The sequence below is a fragment of the Triticum aestivum genome, chromosome 7A (assembly GCF_018294505.1).
Source record: "Triticum aestivum cultivar Chinese Spring chromosome 7A, IWGSC CS RefSeq v2.1, whole genome shotgun sequence".
NCBI classification, from domain to species: Eukaryota; Viridiplantae; Streptophyta; class Magnoliopsida; order Poales; family Poaceae; genus Triticum; species Triticum aestivum.
Genome location: NC_057812.1, coordinates 58163476 through 58170935, shown reverse-complemented (window position 1 = coordinate 58170935; position 7460 = coordinate 58163476). Strand labels below are relative to the sequence as shown.

The window sequence follows — 7460 nt, the reverse complement described above, 5'->3', positions numbered from 1 at the left end:
TCGGCTTGTCGCTAAGGGTTATCGACAAGTTCAAGGGATTGACTATGATGAGACTTTCTCACCGGTAGCGAAGCTGAAGTCCGTTCGAATCATGTTAGCAATTGCCTCATTTTATGATTATGAAATTTGGCAAATGGACGTCAAAACGGCATTCCTTAATGGTTTCCTTAAGGAAGAATTGTATATGATGCAGCCGGAAGGTTTTGTCGATCCTAAAAATGCTGACAAGGTGTGCAAGCTCCAACGCTCGATTTATGGGCTGGTGCAAGCATCTCGGAGTTGGAACATTCGTTTTGATGAGATGATCAAAGCGTTTGGGTTTACACAGACTTATGGAGAAGCCTGTGTTTACAAGAAAGTGAGTGGGAGCTCTATAGCATTTCTCATACTATATGTAGATGACATACTTTTGATGGGAAATGATATAGAACTTTTGGACAGCATTAAGGCCTACTTGAATAAGAGTTTTTCAATGAAGGACCTTGGAGAAGCTGCTTATATATTAGGCATCAAGATCTATAGGGATAGATCAAGACGCCTCATAGGTCTTTCACAAAGCACATATCTTGATAAGATTTTGAAGAAGTTCAAAATGGATCAGTCCAAGAAAGGATTCTTGCCTGTTTTGCAAGGTGTGAAATTGAGCTCAACTCAATGTCCGACCACGGCAGCAGAGATAGAAGAGATGAGTGTCATCCCCTATGCCTCAGCCATAGGTTCTATTATGTATGCCATGCTGTGTACCAGACCTGATGTAAACCTTGCCGTAAGTTTGGTAGGAAGGTACCAAAGTAATCCCGGCAAGGAACACTGGACAGCGGTCAAGAATATCCTGAAGTACCTGAAAAGGACTAAGGAAATGTTTCTCGTTTATGGAGGTGACGAAGAGCTCGTCGTAAAGGGTTACGTCGACGCTAGCTTCGACACAGATCTGGATGACTCTAAGTCACAAACCGGATACGTGTATATTTTGAATGGTGGGGCAGTGAGCTGGTGCAGTTGCAAGCAAAGCGTTGTGGCGGGATCTACATGTGAAGCGGAGTACATGGCAGCCTCGGAGGCAGCACATGAAGCAATATGGGTGAAGGAGTTCATCACCGACCTAGGAGTCATACCCAATGCGTCGGGGCCGATCAAGCTCTTCTGTGACAACACTGGAGCTATTGCACTTGCCAAGGAGCCCAGGTTTCACAAGAAGACAAGGCACATCAAGCGTCGCTTCAACTCCATTCGTGAAAATGTTCAAGATGGAGACATAGAGATTTGTAAAGTACATACGGACCTGAATGTAGCAGATCCGTTGACTAAACCTCTCCCTAGAGCAAAACATGATCAACACCAGAATTCCATGGGTGTTCGATTCATCACAATGTAACTAGATTATTGACTCTAGTGCAAGTGGGAGACTGTTGGAAATATGCCCTAGAGGCAATAATAAAAGCATTATTATTATATTTCCTTGTTCATGATAATTGTCTTTATTCATGCTATAATTGTGTTATCTGGAAATCGTAATACATGTGTGAATAACAGACATCAACATGTCCCTAGTGAGCCTCTAGTTGACTAGCTCGTTGATCAACAGATAGTCATGTTTTCCTGACTATGGACACTGGATGTCATTGATAACGAGATCACATCATTAGGAGAATGATGTGATGGACAAGACCCAATCCTAAACATAGCACAAGATCGTATAGTTCGTTTGCTAGAGTTTTCTAATGTCAAGTATCTTTTCCTTAGACCATGAGATCGTGTAACTCCCGGATACTGTAGGAGTGCTTTGGGTATGCCAAACGTCACAACGTAACTGGGTGACTATAAAGGTAGACTACGGGTATCTCCGAAAGTGTCTGTTGGGTGACATGGATCAAGACTGGGATTTGTCACTCCGTATGACGGAGAGGTATCACTGGGCCCACTTGGTAATGCATCATCATAATGAGCTCAGAGTGACCAAGTGTCTGGTCACGGGATCATGCATTACGGTAGGAGTAAAGTGACTTGCCGGTAACGAGATTGAACGAGGTATTGGGATACCGACGATCGAATCTCGGGCAAGTAACATATCGATAGACAAAGGGAATAGCGTACGGGGCTGATTGAATCCTCGACATCGTGGTTCATCGTGGAGCATGTGGGAAGTCCTGTTTCGGGCATCGGGACAAGTTTCGGGGTTATCGGTATTGTACCGGGACCACCGGAAGGGTCCCGGGGGTCCACCGGGTGGGTCCACCTGCCCCGGGGGGCCACATGGGCTGTAAGGGGGTGCGCCTTGGCCTAATGGGCCAAGGGCACCAGCCCCACATAAGCCCATGCGCCTAGGGTTTAAGGGGGCAAGAGTCCTAGGAGGGTAAGGCACCTCCTAGGTGCCTTGGGGGGAGGGAAAACCCCCCTTGGCCGCCGCACCCCCTAGGAGATTGGATCTCCTAGGGCCGGCCACCCCCCCTTGGCACCCCTATATATAGTGGGGGAGAGGAGGGACTTCATACCTGAACGCCATGGCCTTTGGTTGCCTCCTTCTCCCTCCCCAACACCTCCTCCACCTCCATAGTGCTTAGCGAAGCTCTGCCGGAGTACTGCAGCTCCATCAACACCACGCCGTCGTGCTGCTGCTGGTGCCATCTCCCTCAACCTCTCCTCCCTCCCTTGCTGGATCAAGAAGAGGAGACGTGGCTGTTCCGTACGTGTGTTGAACGCAGAGGTGCCGTCCGTTCGGCGCTGGTCATCGGTGATTTGGATCACGTCGAGTACGACTACATCATCACCGTTCTTTTGAACGCTTCCGTGCGCGATCTACAAAGGTATGTAGATGCATCTGATCACTCGTTGCTAGATGAACTCCTAGATGATCTTGGTGAAACGAGTAGGAAAATTTTTGTTTTCTGCAACGTTCCCCAACAGTCGGTGTCAAAACCGGCGGATCTCGGGTAGGGGGTCCCGAACTGTGCGTCTAAGGCGGATGGTAAAAGGAGGCAGGGGACACGATGTTTTACCCAGGTTCGGGCCCTCTTAATGGAGGTAAAACCCTACGTCGTGCTTGATTATTCTTGACAATATGAGTAGTACAAGAGTTGATCTACCACGAGATCGGAGAGGCTAAACCCTAGAAGCTAGCCTATGGTATGACTGTATGTTGTCCTACGGACTAAAACCCTCCGGTTTATATAGACACCGGAGGGGGCTAGGGTTACACAAGGTCGGTTACAAAGGAGGAGATATACATATCCGTATTGCCTAGCTTGCCTTCCACGCGAAGTAGAGTCCCATCCGGACACGGGACGAAGTCTTCAATCTCGTATCTTCATAGTCCAATAGTCCGGCCAAAGGATATAGTCCGGCTGTCCGGAGACCCCCTAATCCAGGACTCCCTCACCCACCACCTCCGCCTGACTCTCGCCTCGGGTGAATCTGCCTGCTCCATCGCCCAGAGGAGATACTCGATGAACTCGAAGGACTGCGGCGTGACTGCCGCCGAGGAGTACATCACCGCCCTCGTCGCCATCGTCTCGCTCTTTCGCATACACTGCCACATGGCCCTCACCGTCCTTGAAATTACCCACTCATTGTCAAACCAAGTAAGGATCTCCTTCAACTTGGCTAACTTTGCCTGGTCGCCGCCGATGATCTGCCTGATTCGCTACTTCATCTCCTCCATAGATGTCCTTCTGAGTGGTCCAGTGCTAGCTTTGGAAGATGGGAGGAGAGACGATGGTCTTGCAATCAAGAAGATGGAGAGGCGAGACGGTGGTTTTGGAATGGAGATGATGGAGAGGAGAGGGGGTGGTTTTGAAATGGAGAAGAGGGAGAGGCAAGACGGTGGTTTTGGAATGGAGACGATGGAGAGGAGAGGTTCCCCTGCCTTTCGGTCGCTGACAGGTGATTCTCAGAGAAAAAACTGCAAGTTTCGGTTTCAGATAAGAAACTCCAAGTTCAGTTTCAGATAAGAAACTGCAACTTTCAGACGCAAAGCATTTATACTAACACGGCCTTTTCAAACAGTGTTAACATCATGCTGGAAGTTTTATTCATGGTCGAAACTGGAACTACCAGCCAGTTAACATCTTGCTGATCAACATTCATGCATAGCACATCTTCATATGATGCACAATCAAAAAGATATGCTACTTTCAAGATGCCCACACAATGTCGAGTGTGCGAAAAACAGAGAAAACGAGGGACGAAGTTTTCGCAAGTGTTGGACGTGGTGTGCGTAGATGACAATTGGGACCCACATGTCAATAAAGGCAGAGGCAAAAAATTTGGAGATATTTTCTCTGCATAGGTGGAATCGAACCCGGGGGGAACAGCTGTCGGGTAGTGTCACCCAGCCATTCGCTAGTTCAGTTGTTTCGTTACTAATAAGGGACTTCCTCAGGTGGTCAGATCTTCTCCTGCGCCTTTGTGCGCTCGCTGCGACGCCGCTGTCTGCCGTTGTGAACATGCTTAACAAACGAGAGGAATCTGGAGAGGACTGTACATGGAGAGGCGAACAGTCGAGACCCACCAGGTCTATGGCCGTACGCAAGCAAGTGCCTCATCGAAAAAATACTTCCTCCTAATGCTATACTGACGTTGGGGCCCACGGGTTTGTCAACATAGTTACATTTTTTAGGTGCTTCAACGTAGTTACTATAGGAGATAAATTCACAACGAAGCCGGGGAGCAGGCAGGTATCATTAATTATCACTGGGGTAGCAAGTATCAGCTGGTTTTTGGGCTGCCCCGTCTAGGCTTTCTTTTTTAACATGCGCAGCCCACGACCTTGGATGGGAGGTCCATAGGCCCAGGCCTATGGACCTCCCTTCCAAGGTTTTATTTTTCCTGAAACATCGGCAACCCAATATATGTATTTTTTTTGAAAAAAACACAGAGGTCTGTTCGATTTTACTATATAAGAATAGGAATGCCTGGTCCAACTTATGTTTCCCTTCTAACTATATTATATATATTTAAATTATTTTATATGTTATTATATATTATTTGTTATTGTCATCATATATTTAACAGATACTTCTATACCTAATATTAAAGGGAGGAAGCTTTCATAGTTCTCCATACGTTATCCCTTTGTATCCATTGATTTTACGTTTACCACAAAGATTATCGGCTAAGATTTAATAGAAGCATGTCTCCTTTTTTGCCTGGTCTTTGACCGATTACGATCGGCCCTCGCTCGCCTTCACAAAATCACGATGGAAAAATTGGCGCCATCAAGATTCACCTAGAAAGACATGGTGCACGAAGGTCATTCTCCGCAAATAAGAGTCAGAGTCGGGTGAAACAACCACGTGGTACTGCCACGCCGGCGGCGCGCCATTTATGCCGTTGCCGTGGGCCAGGCACGAGTTCGATCTGGGCGGCTCCTCAGTGCCAACCCCATGCCAATCGTTTGGTCGAGTGTTTGTGTCCAGCCTTGCGGTCACGGCGTGCCGTTGCAAGTTCTACTGGTCGATCCACGGCCACACGGCATGCAACTATGGCTTTCCCTAGGCTGTCGGCATATCTCGGTCTATGCTGTTGGCCCCAGCAAAAAGCCGTCGGCATAGAATATGACGTTGGCTTAGGGCTTTTATTCCGGTAGTGGTCGCGAGGAAGCTGGGCCTCAGCGGCGTTGGCCTCGGCATGCCTCCAGTGGTCATGCGCATCCACCTGATTAGCGCCTACGTGAAGCACCTCCGGGACATCATCAAGGAGTGTGTGTCCCACCCGACACACTGCGACACACAGCTTGAGGGCTTCAAGGTCATTGTGAGCGTCGGCAACGGCTGCGGCGGGTTCTTTGCGTGGGACGTGCTAGAGAAGCTGGGCACCAACACGACCGACAGCCTGCACCTGGAGCTAGACGGCATGTTCCCGAACCATATGCCCAACCCGGAGAACGCAAGGCTATATCGCTGACCCGCCATGTGGTGCTGACCCGCGGCGCCGACCTCGGCGTGGTGTTCGACACAGGCGTGGACCGAAGCGGCATGGTGGACGGTGTGGGGGCTGCCATCAATCGGGGCCGCCTCATCGCGCTCATCTCCGCCATCGTGCTGGGGGAGCACCCGGGGATGACGGTGGTGACAGACACGTGGTCGGGCGACTGGCTCACGTGGTTCATCGAGGCGAGGAGCGGGCGGCGGCTACAGCAACGTGGTCGACAAGGGCATGCAAGTCAACGCGGACGGCATGAAGACGCACGTCACGGTGGAGAGTTGGAGACCACACGGCACGGCGCGCTCAGGCAGAACCACTTCCTCGACGACTGCGCGTACATGATGGTGAAGATCATCATCCAGATGGTCCGGATGAGGCTGGCCGTGTTGGAGGGCAGGGTCGACAGCCTCATCCGGGACCTCGAGGACCCTGATCGAGTTTGCCTCTGATGTATGGTGCTTTGCCAAGGTAAATTTAGAATTATTCATATGTCTTTAGAATTGAGCACAGGCGATGTTTATGTTTGATCGATGTTGATTATGCAACAGTGTGCGGACCTGTATGAGGTATCTTGTTGCGCATGTTTGATTCCCACTGATTAATTGCTTTGCTAAATGCTCTGGCTATATTCTACTTCGAATATGTCTATATACATCCATATGTAGTCTACATTCAAATCTCTAAAAGGACTTATATGTAGTAAGGGAGGGAGTAGCTGATTAGATGATGCATGCATATCTGACGAGATGATGGATGCATATCTTGGGCTTAAAGATACTATTGTGCATGACTATTTTCCCTTTGTATATTCTATTTTTGTGCCATCAAACACTGCTGCATTAATGTATATCTTTCGATTATTTACAGGGAAATACCGAATTCTTAGTCCAGTGGTAGAACATGTCTGTTAGGTCTCAGGCTCCTAGCTCATCTCGCTTCAGTCTGAAATCATATCAGGTTCAAGGAGTAACTTCCGGCAAAAAATAGGTTTAGGAGTAGCACTACCACCTCTGCAGCAGCAGCAAAAGGATCAAAACCACATTCTTCAGCATCCTACTTGGCAAAAAGGCGAAAAGACTTGCTTCCAGAAAAAAAAACATAAAGAATTCTTCAAGCACCAAATTGAAAGAGATTCCCTTGAGAAGTGAGCTTGATAGTATCAGGCGGTCAGGTTCTCTTCTAAGTTGAGGCCGGGTTCCATCTTCAATCTATGATACCCAAACGAGAGGGAAAAGAAAATCTATCAAGGAATCTAAATTGGCATACATTTTTTAGGGAAATAAATTGGCATACATTACTAACAACCTCCAAATTTTATCTGGTCTCGTAGCCAGTTCAACACTTCTTTCTTGATGCAACGACTGATATATGGTTGTTTTGTATGGCTGTGTTAGTAAACCTTTATGCAAATTAATATTAATCTCTTGTTCTCTAATAAGTATACTAGGACGCTCATTTGAACAGACCTAATATGTATATGCACTTGGATGTCTCAAAACAAACAATATATGTGCAAATTTAATATGTCGTAACACTGG

The 7460-nt window shown here is 47.9% G+C and overlaps 1 pseudogene; it reads left to right on the top strand.

Annotated features, from left to right (window-relative positions):
* The first annotated feature begins 5234 nt into the window (after positions 1 to 5234).
* Positions 5235 to 6371, top strand: LOC123153005 (phosphomannomutase/phosphoglucomutase-like; annotated as a pseudogene).
* Positions 6372 to 7460: the final 1089 nt, after the last annotated feature.